Source organism: Carassius gibelio, chromosome B3 (genome assembly GCF_023724105.1).
Source record: "Carassius gibelio isolate Cgi1373 ecotype wild population from Czech Republic chromosome B3, carGib1.2-hapl.c, whole genome shotgun sequence".
Taxonomy (NCBI): Eukaryota; Metazoa; Chordata; class Actinopteri; order Cypriniformes; family Cyprinidae; genus Carassius; species Carassius gibelio.
Window position 1 is genome coordinate 42,422,125 of NC_068398.1, and position 17,934 is coordinate 42,440,058.

The 17,934-nt window shown below is 42.0% G+C and overlaps 1 protein-coding gene across 1 annotated transcript in view; it reads left to right on the top strand.

Annotated features, from left to right (window-relative positions):
• Positions 1 to 7,297: 7,297 nt before the first annotated feature.
• Positions 7,298 to 17,934, top strand: part of LOC127952710 (gastrula zinc finger protein XlCGF57.1-like) — a 31,916-nt gene continuing 21,279 nt past the window's right edge. The window contains exon 1 of the mRNA XM_052551403.1: positions 7,298 to 7,361. The gene's annotated coding sequence lies outside the window, so the exon portion shown is untranslated. The remainder of the gene's footprint in view (positions 7,362 to 17,934) is intronic.

Sequence of the window (17,934 nt, forward strand, 5' to 3'; positions counted from 1 at the left end):
GTCAAGAAAATATGATCATATTACCCCAATTTTACAGTCTCTGCACTGGCTACCTATTAAGTTCCGTATCAGTTACAAATTATCATTACTTACCTATAAGGCCCTAAATGGTTTAGCTCCTGCGTACCTAACTAGCCTTCTACCACGCTACAACCCATCACGCACCCTAAGGTCACAAAACGCTGGACTTTTGGTCGTTCCTAGGATAGCAAAGCCCACTAAAGGAGGTAGAGCTTTCTCACATTTGGCTCCCAAACTCTGGAATAGCCTTCCTGATAATGTTCGGGGTTCAGACACACTCTCTCTGTTTAAATCTAGATTAAAAACACATCTCTTTCGCCAAGCATTCGAATAATGTTTCTTTTTAATTGTGAGTGTAGTTGCATCTGTTCAAAGTTGCATTTTTATTCATTAGCTTGGGTTAAACTAATTTTACTTTGTTGGATCAGCAGCTATGCTAATGATGTCTGTATTTTGTTTCTATGTTTCGCCACGGGATTTACATCCCGTGGTAACTAGGATTTACACAAGCTCCAGTCTGGATCCAGAACACCTGAGAAGAGATGATGCTGACCCTCAGAGGACCCCAGATGATGCTAACCTTGAATCAACAAACAGAACTAACAATTATTGCTAAATGTGTGACTGAATCATATAATAACTTAATAATATTGATAGTTCATCGTTTAGCTGACTACGTCTTGTATTATTATTATTATTTTTTTTCTAAAATCCTGTCAAATGTGCACAAACTACTAGCTACTACTAAATATTGTAGAAACATAATTTTCTGTAAAGTTGCTTTGTAACGATTTATTTTGTAAAAAGCGCTATACAAATAAACTTGAATTGAATTGAATTGAATAGAGTCTGTTTCATTATCTTTTTATCCTACAGTAAATCAACATGCACATTCCTTACAGACTGGAAATTAACTTGCACTTTTACATGACAGAAGAGTGGTGCAGGTCTCTGAGTAATAGAGACACAAATGATGAATGATAAATGAGGTAAAATGTTGACAGTTTTGTCCAATAGCGAGGGGTTAAATGGAGATGCATTTAATTGTAGCAGCAAAAGGGAGCTACATTCCTTCTTTTATTTCTTCAAGACCCTGAATCTGCTTTTGGCAGAAGTGAGAATGTTCATGGAATAACATAGGGCTTACTCGAGAAACCCAAGAAGCCAGCAGACCATATAAGCTCTGGAAAATGTCTCACCCTTTACAGCTGTTAATGTTAATATACATTTAAAAATAGATCAAGGCTGCGGCAATGTTCTTCTGCCGTATCTGAAGCAGTGATAGCAAAGAGATCATGTAAGATCCAGTGGGATGTATGTTTTGCTTTTTGTTTTGTCTGGGGAACTGTAAATTTCCATTCAGTGTTATTCATCCTACCTTAGTGTGTGTATAGAAACACACGGCTACTGCATTTTGGTATTTTGATTCTGAATAAACACCTGGTTTTGAATAAAAGATACATTTATAATTTAAATTAAACCAAAGACAAAACGTATTTGACAAATGCATAATTACTGTAAAATACAAATGTGATTTAGAAATGTTCTAATCTAATTCATATCTGGTATAAAATGCTTTTATGTTTGTCACATAATTAGAGCACATACATTTTCAGTAGTTTTTCACGAATACATTAAACTCTGAATTTCAGTCAACTCTGGATGTATTCTAGTTCCCTATCATAGGTCACTTCGATGCTGCGGTGACGTCACCACGTATGGGAACACCTCTGGTGTGACGAATGTCTGAAGCCCTATACCATCCCGCCAATCCTATTGGCCAAATGGCGCATAGCACCACCCTGCGCATGCGCACGCATGATATACCTGGGTGCAGCGTGCCATTTCGCTCAGATTTCATTCCTTCAGGAATAGCGAATCATCTGTGCCCTATCGTCTCGCGTTCTCCAGCGATCTCTTCGAGCAGTGTTAACTCCTCTTCGCGGACGCGATGAGTTTTCGAAAATGTAAGGAGCCATGTACCAGGTACATCACGGCGGGGGACACTCATGACAGGTGCGTAGTATGTCTTGGTTTACATCACGCACAGGCGGCGCTTAGCGGCCTTTCTTCCTGTCCCCATTGTGATGGCCTGCGGCTCAGAGTACTGCGCTCCAGGGTGGAAGTATTCTCTAATGTCGCCCTCGAGTCTAACCCCCGTCAGGTCACCTCTGCGACTGCCGAGGCACCGCACGAGGCGAGGGCCTGGGGTGACACGTGCGACATGGACTTCGTGGACAGCGCAGCGCTGGAATATTCTCCACATCGCTCGCTCTCCCCTACCCTGCTGCAGAATAAAACTTATACTGAGCCTGTCGTCTTCTCTAATGAGGATTTACTTCCCACACCGGAGGCATGCGCCGCCATCTCCTTCGGTTGTGGACGCTATGACGACGATGTTTTATCCACCGCGGCCTCGGGGTCTGAGGACTTCGCGACCGACACTAGCCCTCTTCCTCCTAGCGGACAGGAGAGGCGTGTTTCCCCCTCCTACAGTGAGCTGTTGGATGTGGTTTCTCGTGTGGTGGGTAAATTGGGGCTAGACTGGGAGGTTGACAAGGCCGAGGCCCAACCTTCTTCTAAGCTGGACGACCGTTTTCTAACCAGTCGGACACCTACACAGCCCCGGAGGCCTTTGCCTTTTTTCCCGGACCTCCACCAGGAGGTTTCGAGGTCCTGGAAACAGCCGTTTTCGGCGCGGATTACTAACGCTGCGGCCGCGGATTTCGTCACCGTTTCTGATATGGCGAACCATGGCTATACTATGATGCCCCCGGTGGAAGAGACTCTCGCCGAACACCTTGCGCCTAGTTCGGCCGCGGCTTGGAAGTCTCGCCCCCTTCTTCCTTCGAAGGCGTGTCGAGTCACGTCTAGTTTGGTGGGTAAATCCTACATGGTGGCTGGTCAGGCGGCTGCTTCACTCCACTCTATGGCGGTCCTTCAGGCCTACCAAGCGGAGTTATTGAAGGAATTGGATGAAGGTGAGGGCATCACACCGGAGGTAGTGAAAGAACTGCGTAGAGCTACGGATTTGGCGCTGCGTGCTACCAAACATACCGCTCGTGCAGTGGGCCGTACTATGGCCGGTTTGATTTCGGTTGAGCGCCACCTCTGGCTTAATCTCACCGATATTAAGGAGAAGGATAAATCTTTCCTTATGGATGCCCCTGTCTCCAGGGATGGACTGTTCGGTGAGGCTGTCACGTCAGTAGTGGAGAAGTTCAGGGCAGCGAAACAGCAATCAGCCGCTTTCCGCCAGCTGATTCCCCGCAGACCCAGGGAGGTCGAACGCCGGCAAGCGCCCGCGCGTTCTCGCTCAACCTCCTCTCACCGACAGCGAGCAGCCTCTCGAGAGGAACCCACACCTATGGCGCCTCCTCGTAAGGACTGGGGCCCTAGGGTTTTTCCTCCGGCGCACCAGCGTCAACGTAAGCGATTGAACCTGACCTCGACGGCTAAAGCCTCTCGTTCTCGGGTGCCGAATAGCAGCTCCTGATCTTTTTGCTGCTTGCCAGGGACTGTGCCCTCCGCTAGAGAGCGCTGTCGGACCGCTTTCGCGCATCCTACACTCTCATTGCAGTTCCCATGCTCAAACATTGATTGTCTCGCCGCAAATAGCGCCTCGAGCAACATTGGATCGAGCTGTAATAATAGACGCTCCCTCAGACACTCTGCGCAATCCTGCTTTTGGAGTTCGAGGGACGACTCAAGGACCCTGCACAAACGGCCCGTTTATGACGGCTCGCACAGCCGCCGCTTTTTCGCTAGCGGCAGAGCCCGATGTTCCATCTGTTGGCCTAATTCCTGCCGTGGACACGTTTCAGGATTATACTCAACGGAACGCAACGACTCTGGCGCATACGCTTCCCCGGTGCACGAACACCACGGGGTTTTTCGTGTCCGGTCGTTTTAACGCGTATGACGGCGTTGCAGGGAGCGGAAGTTTTGAAACCGCTAATATTGTTTCGGGCCGCGTGGGAACGCTTGCCCGGCATTCCTCAATGGGTGTTACGCACGGTTTGTCACGGATACACCATTCAGTTTCGGAAAGGCCCGCCTCCTTTCCGCGGAATTCTTTCCACTACGGTGAAGTCTACGGAAATGGCGGTGCTGCGACAGGAAATGTCAGCTCTGCTGAGCAAAGGGGCTATAGAAGAAGTACACCCCTCTCAGATGGAGACAGGTTTTTACAGCCGTTATTTCGTGGTACCGAAAAAAGACGGCGGGTTACGACCCATTCTGGATTTACGCCGTCTGAATCTTGCACTCAGACCGAGCAAATTCAAGATGTTGACGGTGAAATCTATTCTGTCTCAGATCCGACCAAGCGATTGGTTTATTACGATCGATCTGAAGGATGCGTATTTCCATATTCAGATCGTCAAGAGACACAGGAAGTTCCTCAGATTCGCTTTAGAGGGCAAAGCGTATCAGTACCGCGTTCTTCCCTTTGGCTTGGCTTTAGCGCCCCGTACTTTCTCAAAATGCATGGACGCAGCTCTGGCCCCGTTGCGGCTCCAGGGCGTTCGTGTGTTGAATTATTTGGACGATTGGCTGGTGCTAGCGCAATCGCGGACTCAAGCACACTCTCACCGAGATCTTGTGCTGAATCATTTAAACAGCCTGGGCTTATGAACAAATTTCAAGAAAAGTGTTTTAACTCCCTCTCAACGGATAACTTTTCTGGGAATAGATCTGGACTCTCGCGCGATGACAGCGAAGCTTTCTCTCCCGCGCGCTCAGTCGATTGTGTCATGCGTGCGGCACTTCAAAGCGGGTCGCACGGTGACAGTGAGATTGTGCCTCAGGCTCTTGGGTCTAATGGCAGCAGCATCCCCCGTGATTCGTCTGGGATTGCTTCAAATGCGCCCCTTTCAGTGGTGGACGAAAAGGCGGAATATTTCACCCCGTTGTCTCCCGCATCGCACGATTTCGGTGACACGGCGGTGTGTGATGTCGCTAAAATTTTGGATGTCAACCGAATTTCTCCTGTCAGGAGTTCGACTGGGAATGTATGCTTTCCGAGAGACTGTCACGACGGACGCGTCTTTGACTGGTTGGGGAGCTGTGTGTCGAGGGCGACCAGCCCACGGAGTGTGGACAGCGGCTCAGCGCGGCTGGCACATAAACAGACTGGAATTACTGGCAGTTTTTCTGGCTCTCCAGTATTTCGCGGATCTGCTGATCGGCCGTCATGTGCTGCTCAGATCAGACAACACAGCGGTTGTGTCTTATCTGAACCATCAAGGAGGATTGCGCTCTCGCCCCCTGTGCAGGCTGGCGAGGCGTGTTCTTCTGTGGTCTCGGGACAAGTTTCTGTCGATCCGGGCCATTCATGTCCCCGGACGATTGAATTTCGGAGCGGACCTGCTATCCAGACAGGCTCTGGAACAGGGAGAATGGCGATTACACCCCCAGACGGTGGATCTTTTATGGCGGATATTCGGCAAAGCGAAAGTGGATTTATTCGCGTCGAGCATGACTACGCATTGCCCGCTTTGGTTCTCCCTACGCTCCCCATCGCCCCTGGGCGTGGATGCGTTAGCTCACAGCTGGCCCAGGACCAGTCTGTATGCTTTTCCTCCGATTCGTTTGATCCCAGCGGTATTATGCAGAATACGCCGGGACAGAGTGGAACAGCTGCTGCTGGTGGCTCCGCGATGGCACACGCAGCCGTGGTTTGCGGATCTGATCAGTCTGCTAGCGGGCTCTCCGTGGGAGATTCCCCTCAGACAGGATTTATTATCACAAGCACAGGGGCTGATTTGGCACCCGAGGCCGGATCTGTGGAAACTGTGGGCGTGGCCATTGAGCGGAGTGCATTAGTATGTCCCGGTCTTTCTGTTGAAACTACTGAGACTATATTGAATTCTAGAGCAGCTTCTACGAGACGCTTATATGCTTTCAAGTGGAGACTGTTTACAGCCTGGTGTGGCAATCATAATGTGGATCCAGTTTACTGCCCAGTGGCTTCAGTGCTGGAGTTCCTCCAGGAGCGTTTCTCGGATGGCGTTACACCAGCCACTTTAAAGGTTTACGTGGCAGCCATTTCAGCTTACCACGAATACATAGGCGGTGCCTCTGTGGGGCGTCATCCATTAGTTTCTCGTTTCATACAGGGTGCGCGACGGCTGAGGCCTTTCCGCCCTGTGCGAGTTCCTTCATGGGATTTATCCATTGTGTTGTTAGGTTTATCTGGGCATCCGTTTGAGCCCTTGGAGACCGTATCAGATAAATTCCTGACACTGAAGACACTTCTTCTCATGGCTTTATCCTCCCTCAAGAGAGTTGGGGATTTACAGGCTCTTTCTGTTTCACCTTCATGCATGGAATTCGCACCGGGCTCTGTGAAGGTGCTGCTGCGGCCCAGGCCTAACTATGTTCCTAAGGTCGCATCTAACCCTTTTCGCTTTCAGCAAGTGGTTCTGGAAGCTTTTTCACCTGCTGAGGCTGGGTCAGGAGATCTAAGTCTTTGCCCTGTGAGAGCTTTAAAGACTTATGTGGATCGTACAGCCCCTTGGCGTGAATCTGACCAGCTGTTTGTCTGCTTTGGACATAAAAGTAAGGGCCATGCAGTTACAAAGCAGCGCATGTCCCATTGGCTGGTGGAGGCAATTTCTTTGGCCTATGAGGCGCGCGGACTCGCTTCGCCCTTAGGGGTTAAGGCTCATTCCACTCGAGCTGTAGCTTCTTCTCAAGCTTTTCTCAGTGGCTCTTCTATGGATGATATCTGTGCTGCGGCAGGATGGTCCTCACCGAGCACTTTTATCAAGTCCTACAGTCTGGATGTGAGGATGGCCCCTGGCTCCCGGGTTCTCTCCGCTTGAGCAGATGCTTCCTCGGATCTCAGTTATCAGGTACGTCAGGCGTTTTGGTATATCGTTCCCATACGTGGTGACGTCACCGCAGCATCGAAGTGACCTATGATAGGGAACATCTCGGTTACGTATGTAACCTTGGTTCCCTGAATAGGGAACGAGATGCTGCGGTTCTGGCCGTTCCGTACCTTGATAACTCTTCATCTTCAGTCATGAAATCTGAGCGAAATGGCGCGCTGCACCCAGGTATATCATGCGTGCGCATGCGCAGGGTGGTGCTATGCGCCATTTGGCCAATAGGATTGGCGGGATGGTATAGGGCTTCAGACATTCGTCACACCAGAGGTGTTCCCATACGTGGTGACGTCACCGCAGCATCTCGTTCCCTATTCAGGGAACCAAGGTTACATACGTAACCGAGATGACAGCAGCGGGTAAACAGGACTTTTATTATGGCGCGGCTATGTGACGTCACAATTGTGCGCCGCACTCCTGCATCTTTTGTGACTCGACTAGAGACAGGTCTGTGTTTAAAGCATCTTTAAACAACCTTCAATCATCTCGACAGGTGTAAAGGCGATGGAAAATCAATAGTTTATTATTGACTGTAACATATTAATGCCTTATCTAGAATATATGAATGTAATTGTGTGAGTAAATAAGCGCGTCCACACATGAGTAACGTTAACTCAAAAGTAACCTCTCATTTCTGAACATGAATTCAGTGATGGAGAAACTGAGCTGTTCAAACTCTGAATCAGGGCTGGGGAGTAATGAAATACATGTAACAGTCTTACGTATTTTAAATACAAAATATGACTGTGTTTCGTTTAGGGCAAAATGATATGGACAAAATTTCATATCTCGATTTTCATGCCAGATATCTCGGTATCTATAAGGGGTGTCACGATTTCGAAATTAAGTCACAGTCTCGAACTTCGAATTAAAAAATGGAATCGTCGATGCGGCCACGCCCCCATGTTGTATGACGGCAAATCAATGACAAAAATAACCGAGCATTCAACTGATGCTGGCGCGCGCGCTATATGGCTTCCGCGATAGGAAAACTGAATCGGATGCGAAGAAACGGGAGCCCGCGAGCTCATTTCAAACTCTCGCACGCGCGTGACATGTACTCTGCGCGCAATAAAAGCCCTCGCGCACGTGCGCATTCCCCACATCCTCGCGCTCGATCATCTCACCTCTGCTCGCGCGAACAATTTTATTTTTGTCAGTCGTGGGGCGGGGCTTGCTGTTTTAGTTGTTATCTCAAATGTCATTGGTTATTCCCCTTTTCCTAAAGTCAGTATTCGACGCCTGTTAGAAAATGAGTAATAATTCTATCGAGTCAAAATAGGGCCATATATATCAGCAAAATAAAACAATGTTTTGCAAACAAAAAAAATGTTTTGCAAAAAAAAAAAAATGTTTTGCAAATAAAATTAGAGTATTGAGAAAAAAAATGCTTTTTTGCAAGTAAAAAAATAATAATTGCAAAAGAAAAGTTTACCACTGAGAGAAAAAATCAAGTTTAGCAAAGTATAACTTCAGCAGCATTGACTTTGCAACACATTTCCCTTTGCGCCGCTCCTTTAAATATGCGTTTCAGTCATCCGTGCCTCTGCAGTGCAAGCTTTCCTTTGCGCTTCATTTTTTTCTTTTTGCCTCACTTTCTGTCCCTGATTTACGTGGGGGAGGGGTCAAGAGGTTGAGGTGTGTACAAGGGACGAAGGCGCGTCCTTCTCGTTACGTCATCAGCGCGAGCCCCAGACCGAGTGGATCGATCGAAATGGAGGAGCAGAGACATGCAGGTGATTGATCACAGGTATGTATTATTGATCGCTTTCTTCAAGTTCGCTAGATAGACCGATAACTATATGTAACTATGTGTATCAACGTGTTTGCTCAAGTTAAGTAAGTTAGAGATCAATTAATGCGGTTGATGTGGCAATTAGCTAATCGCCGACGCAACGTTAAGTGTGTTGGCGGCTGTACATTTCTCTCAATATGCACACCTTTCGCGTTGTTTTATAATTAATAAATAATAATAATTATTCTACACGCCCTAGTTGTATTATGGACTATAAACGATGCCAAAGGTGTCTCTCAATATATACTGTAAATAAAAAACAAATAATACAAAACAAATGCCTTATGTGTAACGTTAAACATAATTCGAAATAAACCTCTTTCTGATTCCGAACAAGTTTATTTATATACAGTAGGTCACATACTATGTTTAAAAGCTGTGATGTTTATGATACATTGTTAATGCACTTATTCTAGATCAGCTGTGTGAAACTTAATTCCTGGAGGGCCACAGCTCTGCAGTTTAGCTCAAACTAGCTCCAACCCACACCTGTTTGGAGGTTTCTAGTAATCCTGAAGATCTTGATTAGCTGAATCAGATGTGTTTGATTGGGGTTTGAGCTAAACTGTGCAGAGCTGTGGCCCTCCAGGAACTGAGTTTAAAACACCTGATCCAGATAATCCTATATGATGTTGTGATGACATATTTAACAGAGAGAATATTCTGATGTCTGTACAGCTGCACAGAATTGAATAGGTCTTCTGACCTAAAGCCTTGGTCAGATTCAGTCAGTTCAGGGTCAGCAGCAGCAGCAGCCACAACAACGACAGCAGCCTCCTGCCTCAAATTCATAAAACCTTTATTTCTATGCACAGTTTACATTTTTATGTGTTTTCAGGTGGAGGCAGAAGAAACCGATCTCTCTGCATGGAATGATCAAGTAATTAACTGGTTTTACGGAGACCGTTAAACCTGACAACAAAGAGGCCATAATAAGGTCAGAAAAAGTCTGCCAACTTCTTTACATTTGAAACCTTGCAAACGGTTTTAATTTTTCTGCCTACCAGATATACTGATTAGCCACAACACTGTCTATATTACGCAATCATTTTCTGGTTCTTTTTCCAGATCAATTGTGCTTCATGCAACTCTACATTTGGTCCCTTTGTTGAAGCAAATCTGAAAAGGTCTTGAAGTCTACAATTTTGTGGACATCCTGGAAAACCATTCAGGACTTTGCCACCAGTTCTTTGTCCCTGATGTGGTGGATGATTATAAGGTATCAGTAACTGGAAAAAAAAATATGCCTATATCTTGTATTTCATTTTAGGAATGTTAAATATAGGAAAATTATTATTTGCCAAGTTAAAAAATAATTGTCAAACACTTGTTCCTTACAAAAAAATAATAGTAGAAAATGGATTGCTTTTAATACCTCAGTAATGGTTTCCTAGCTTATTGGTTAGATAACGGTGCTAGCATAGCCCAAGGGCTTGGGTTCGATCTAAGGAATTGCAGGATTGCACATACTTAAAACAAATGTTATTATACTTATAAAGTAGATTTGGATAAAAGCCAAATGCATATGTGTATATGTACCTGAAAATGGATGGTTGTTTTGTTTTTTTCCCACAGGCTGATGCAGACTTCATCATGCAGAACATTCTTCCGAAAATGTCGGAAAAGGGATCAGTACGAGAGACTTATGAAACAGCTATAATCAACTTTCTGCAAGACTTTCTCCAAACAATTGAAAGCTGTGTTATGTATGAACTTACAGAGTTGATTTAGTATAAATATTGTTAAAAAAAAATGCAGATTACACAAATTAATGTTAAAATGTAGTTGATTTAATTCAGTCAAAACCAACCCTAGAGATACGTTTTTTTTTTTGCTTGTAGAGGATAACCCTGACGGAGACATCCTGCCCTTAACTGTCCCCGGTGTCATGCAATGGCTCACTGGCCAGGGACACAAACCTCTTCTAATGTCAGAACTTAAAGATTTCTCTTCATTTTGACCATGAGTGTATGTAGAGGATGCCAGAACATATAATATGCTTCCCAGTTGTTAGTGCCTGTGCCAGAAAAATTACATTTCCCACCGTACACATGGGTGACTACAGTTCTTTTAAATCAGTCATGTTGCAAGCCATTCAATTTGACAACGGTTTTAACGGAATTTAAAATGCTACTAAATGTATGGAATTGTACATGTTCAGGAAGAAAACTTTTATACATTGGTAAATGTTCTTATGGTTTTTTAATTTACTGTGTATGTGTAGAGAACACAACGTGTTACATATTGTAAAATTGTATATCTTAATGAAGGGGTTAAGAAAACACAAGTTGTTATACAAACCTATTTCTGCTTTAAATATAGCCAATACAGAAATTAAAACAAGCATGCAATGTCAACATAAGTTTTTTTTTTATTGAATTGGATGTTAATTTGCTTGTAAATGGATCATTTGTTCACTAGTCATTTCAATGACTGATTTAGTGTCAATTAAGAATGAAACCGCACAAAATTTAAAACTTCTAAATACTGGTCTCTTCCATAGTTTTGAGAGCGTGAGGTTGGGTTAAAAAAGTTTGAATTTGGGCCTTAAGTTCTTCAGTTAAGGGGCATTCGACTGGAGGAAACTACAATTCCTGTCCACGGCTGATCAGAGATACTATCTGTGTCCCAGTCAGAGTCGTCGTCTTGTGCAATCTGTTAAAAGTTGGTAATAGTTTATGGACATTGGGGCAATATCTTGCATGAAAACATTACATTAAACGACACAAATTCTTAAAATACCTCAGATAGGACTGGAGGAGTGACAGGGTTTTGCAGGAGTCCAATTTCCCACAACTGGTCTGGGCTTAGATTACTCTGTGTGGAGAGGATGGTTATTCCACCCACTAGTAAAGGAGTCAAGGCTGGCTTGGAGACGAGGTAGGAACACAAACTGACAACAAAAGAGGTGCAAAAAGCCTCTACAGGCCCATCTCCATCAAATAATGAGATTATGATGTTCAGTGAAAGCTCTCCACACATAATAGCCTATGTGTTACTCAAATAATTTTACTTCAAAACCCCGCTAAATATCACCCTCTGGCCGGTCTGAAGTATCTGTTATTAATAATATAGGAGTCTAATAATAATAAGAAGAAAGCGATCAATAAAACATACCTGTGATCAATCACCTGCATGTCTCTGCTCCTCCATTTCGATCGATCCACTCGGTCTGGGGCTCGCGCTGATGACGTAACACACCTCAACCTCTTGACCCCTCCCCCACGTCAAATCAGGGACAGAAAGCCAGGCGCAAAGAAAAAATGAAGCGCAAAGGAAAGCTTGCACTGCAGAGGCACGGATGACTGAAACGCGGATTTAAAGGAGCGGCGCAAAGGGAAATGTGTTGCAAAGTCAATGCTGCTGAAGTTTTACTTTGGTAAACTTAATTTTTTTTTCTCTCAGTAGTAAACTTTTCTTTTGCAATTATTTTTTTTTACTTGCAAAAAAGCAATTTTTTTTCTCAATACTATAATTTTATTTGCAAAACATTTTTTGTTTGCAAAACATATTTTTTGTTTGCAAAACATTGTTTTATTTTGCAGATATATATGGCCCTATTTTGACTCCATACTATTCACTTGACTTGACCCATGACTTCATCAGTGGACCAGATACATGCGAGTAATTATTTCTTTTGCTTGTTTAATTTATTTTTGTCTTTAATGTAATTTAATGCATTGTTTATAGAGTAGATCTTTTGTAGATACTTGATTAACTGGAATTCTTCTGATTGCTAGTGATTGCAGTCTTGTAATAAGAGATACACATATTTTACAGACTGTAATGATGCACACACACACACACACAGGGCTGGACTGGGACAAAAAAATCAGCCCTGGACTTCATCCAGACCGGCCCACCACACACACACGCACACGCACACGCACACTACATGTCTATACATACATTAATCTGGATGTAAAATTACTGATTAGAATGTATTACTATCAAAACCATGAAAAAACTATTAAAATAATAAACAAAGAAAATGTAAATTATTTTATCAGGCTTTATTTTAAATATCTAAAGGTCTTATTTTATGTGCTTCTTATTATTCTAATAGAAATATTAATGCTTAGGGTACACAATTTCTGCTGTAACTATATTTCATGTGCTGCAAAACATTTTTTTTTTTAAATATTAATTCACACAAATTACCTCTGACCTGTTGGCTGCTTATAGTAGGCTAGTATTAAGACCACTGAACTATAGTAAGCATTATTTATAAAGACCACTGATCTACAATAAAATAAAAGAGTAATTAAGACAAAGAACGTTGTGTAGTGATTTATTTTACATTTTTCATAACATAATCAAAGGCCTTTAAAAAGCCGCAGCATAAATGGCTGCCCACTGCTCCGGGTGTGTGTTCACAGTGTGTGTGTGTGTGTGTGTGTGTGTGTGTGTTCACTGCTGTGTTCACTGCTCTGTGTTTGTGTACTTCGGATGGGTTAAATGCAGAGCGCGAATTCTGAGTGTGAGTCACCATACTTGGCTGAATGTCACGTCACTTTATTCAAATGCAGAGCTCAATGCTAGGGTTCAGAACTTTTCTTGCCCTGCCAAAAAATAAATACATAAACAAAGATAAAAATAAAATTGCTATTGTTTTCTTTGTAAATAAGCTGCAATCTCATTTCACAATTGTAATTTCAATACCACAATAAACACTAACTATTAAGTTCAAACATTAATGAAGACAAGTGAACAGTCAGTAATAAAAATGTTAAAAAATTATCATAAATAGCACCGTTTTCAGGTACAGATATTGCATAATCAAATGTAAAATACTTCAGGTGTAAATATAATAAATATGTACTGTAGTGCACATATTTAGCAAAATACTCCTTTCTTATGGCTATTTTTCAATCTCAACTAACCTGCTATGGTCTTTAAAGGGCTTTCTTGAGGTAAATGTAACTTTATGTGAAATAATTGTTCTCCTGCTGTTTTGACTGATAATTGGTTGATATTATTTCTGAGGCATATATACATTTCTGTAAGTTGTACTGTATCTTTAAACAGAAAGTAACAGATGATCGGTTTACTTGAACTGAGGCACTAAAGCGATCTGTCACGTCATATTTTCTGACGCCAAAACGGTATTGTCTGAAATTTTGTAATAAAATAGACAGAACTTGAGAGCTGAGAATTTTAAATGTAATTTATATAGATCAGTGAGTGGTTGCAGATTACAGCTGGAATATCCTAACTTTTTGAAACAAAACAATGCAGTAGCCTATGCTATGTGTATCATTACATATCTGTCTCACCTCAGCAGTCAAGTTAAGTCACTTAAGTCTTTTGCCTTCCAGCAAATAATTTATTTATCTTGACACATTTGGTGGCATCTGCCTCAAGTGCTTGTCGTTTTCTCTCTCTCAACCTTCAGCCCCTCATTTACGCTTAGATATTTTATTATTTAACATATTGAATTTCGTCGCAGTTGTAATGGGCCGCTTTTCAAGGCTATAACTTGATTCTGATTGGCCAATGAGCAGTGAACACGTCTCGCAGCTCACATCAGCATCATGCGCACGCGTCGTTTTATCTGTTCTTTATACTGCTTTTTGTAATGTTTTAAATAAATTATTGTGACTAACGTAAAAAAAAAAAAAGCATCTTGCGGCTTCATGAAAGAGACACGTAAGGCCAGAATAGGACTGTACAAAAATATACTTACGAATATATTTGCAATAAATAATGATTTAAAAACAAAATACATAACGCACCGGCCCAACCAGACCGCGGCCCACCGGGAATCTCCCGGTAGTCCCGATGGCCAGTACATGCCTGCACACACACATACTGTTCATACATACATAATATATATATATATATATATATATATATATATATATATATATATATAAATAAATCTAAATGAATGACTGTGAAGTGTTTAACAAGTGTTTTATCTTTAATCTTTTAAATAGATACATCGTAATATTTGAAGGTTAGTTTAGTCATTTTTTTATTGTTTTTGTTTGTTTTGTTATGAACTTGAATGTCATCTTTTGTGACTGCACTTACAAAAGAGAAACTGGATGGCAGTTTATTTTAAGTTTTCAATTGACTAAAGATATAAGTTATTGTTACATTATATTGTTAATAAAAGTTTTAAATTTGACAGTGTAATGTGGTACATTGCAAACAAAGGTCAGATATTATATTACATAAAAGTCTAGTTTGAAAAATGACAATCTGTGCTTTAAAGAGAATAAATGTAAAAATTGAGAATCGAATCGAACCGTGACCTTAGAATCGAAAATGCAATCGAATCGAGGATTTGGAGAATCGTGACACCCCTAATATCTATACGATATGACTACGTGTTCTTTTGCTAAGCACGACCTGCACAACACGTCACTCTGGTTTACATCGCCTTTTCTGAATCCAAAATACTTCCCAATTATAGAAGATGATTTATGTTTTGGCACCAAGTCAGATTCTGCACTGCCACCGGCCGCATTATCTCCCGCACTCATTTCTTTCTAATTTATCCGCTGTCTCTGTACAGTGTGCATGCATAGACGTTGGAACAGGGGGGGGCTGGGGAGGGGGGGGTAGAGACAGGCGCGCTCAGAGCTAGTGCTGTCACTTTTGTGAAAAAATCATTTTAGATTTTTAAGACATAAGTGTTAATTGAATCGATTGTAAAATCGATTTTCCATGTCTAAAAAAAAAAAAAAAAAAAGGTTTCCTTTTTCAACGTCAAATAATGGACGAACGTAAAGAGAGCGCTGGAAACGCACAGGTCAGCAATATTTCTTATTTATTGGCATGAAGATTCGTGCAACATTCTCGAAAAAATATATATGCAGAGGGGACGGCTGCCATAACAAAAGAAAAACATCACTGCAGGCTTCATTTATGATTTAGGCAATTCAAAAATCTCCAAGATTATTTTAACCTGTTAACTGTCACTCACGTTTTTGAAGATAGACTTGAATGTGCATGATACAAACCTAAATTTTTTTAATTCATGTCTGAAAACATTTTGTAACATGATTTTGATGTACCATTTACATGGTAATGCAATGTCTGATTTTAAAATGGGTTTTGAAGGATGAATTTTGAGATTTTATGTTTTCAAGTGATATATAACTTCTGATGATTTCTAAAATGTGATAGAGAAAAAGGCAACGAGGAAGTCTTATTTTTAAACAAAGGTCAAAGCTCCTTTTGTAATGTAGATTTCTGAGGGTGCACTCTTGTCATAAATTCATCTATTACTTTTCCTACATAATTTCTAACCAAAAATATTGGTAAAATATATATTTGGGAGTCTTAGACCTTTCCAACGATATATAGTTTGTCAAGATTAGATTAGATTTGATTGTAATATAGTATAGTCAACGTAGGCATCCCGAATACGGGACGGGGTGACATTTAACAGGTTAAATAATGATTCAATCCATTTCAAACAACTGTTCAAAAAATGAAACTTTAAATGGACCTGAGAAACAGGCCATGTGTGTGTTTTTTTATTGAACATAACCGACACTAGGTAGGTATATTGTAATGCGCAAAATAAGGCCATTACAAATTTATTGGACAGGAAAACAAGTCGATCAACACTTTCGGGGTCCAGAGCAGAGTGTTTTTTATTCACTATATGTCCAGCTGTTGGTAAGATGCGCTCCGACCGCACTGATGTCCCAGGGACACTCAGGTACAGCTGCGCAAGGTGGGGGTATTACTGCCAATTTCCACCACAAAAGCCGGTCGCTCTCAGCTTGCAACGGTCCTTTTCATAACTCATTTTCTGCGCCGCGTCTTTACATTGAAATCATTCGCGCCGGACAAAGAGGTCGCAACTTTTCAGTGTTTTCAACCACATACTGTTTATTTTAGTTTTCAAACAAATAAATTCACATAAGGACTAAAAAACAATACATTTAGAGTTTATAAAATACATACTGATGTCTATGGAAGAGGTAATAATAATCCTTTCCATTATAATTCGACATGTTTTATTCATATCAGATACACATTGTGTAAGTAACTTCAGTGTTTACTCTATTCTATTCCCAGTTCACCAGCCACTTACTTTTAGGTATTTCAGGAGAAGTGGATGAATTCACGTGTTGTAAACATAGAGGTTGTAAATCCAACCGATTCTCTGAACTGCGTCTGCGGCACAAACTAACACGGCGGCGCCCATCGTGCATACAGATCAACTAATGCGATCATTATAAAGGTGTTTAAACAACAATATACTTCCACTTGCATGTATTTGACAATCGGAATATCAGATATTTCATGCCATAACTAACACATTTGTGAATATTCTGAATAAAAAAGGAAAAATGATATAAAAGCAGATCATCATTCATTCAGCGCTGTTGCTGCTGCAGTGTGTCACGTGACAAGCAATGACGCGTCACCATGGAAACGCCGCCCCCCCCTCTCACAATATAGTTCCCACGTCCCTGGTGTGTGTGCGCTGGCTTTAGCGGTGCAGTCAAGGGCACTCCTAAAACTGATGTTTGTTGTGACTGCCAGAGTTGTATGCAGGGCGAGCGCGGAGAGGGGAAATCTATATCGTTGCTTTTTTCGATAGTAATATCTTGAAAGTTCATATCTAGATATGGATACGATAACGATATATCGTTCAGCCCTAGTTTCGTTATAATTACATTTTAAATGAGGAGTAATAGGATTTTTGACATTAATAATCATTTAATGTCTTTTATTAATTTAATACTTAAGTAAACAGTCTGGGGATTTTAATCAATAAGTCAACGGATTCTCTCTCTCGTGAATCCAACAAGAAAGTTACTAAAAGTGTAATTCATCGACTGGCCGCTTGAGGCTGGCTGCAGAAGGGAGTCAGTCCCATAGACTCCCCATGTTAAAATGCCCAACTTTACAGTAGGAAAAAACATGTTTACAGCCTGGTGCAAAAAATGATTTTGGTCTAAATAGCTAATTTTGCCCTTTATGACAACTGTGAAGGGGGTGATTTTTTTTTATAATTCATCCGTTTAAATTATATAAAGCCTTAAAGTTCTGCATAATTAAGGGCGTGGTCACTTGAGTGACATGTGGATTGCTGCTTCTGACTGCCGTCACGCTAGGTGGGCGTGGCTTCAGCAACCAGCTCCCGCCTTTTTGCCCATTTTCGATTCCTCGGGAGAGTCGGCAGAGCAAAAGTGGGCGTTTATCACCATGTGGTTGTTTTGAAACTGCTGGGTGTTTCTGAATCATGCAATATAA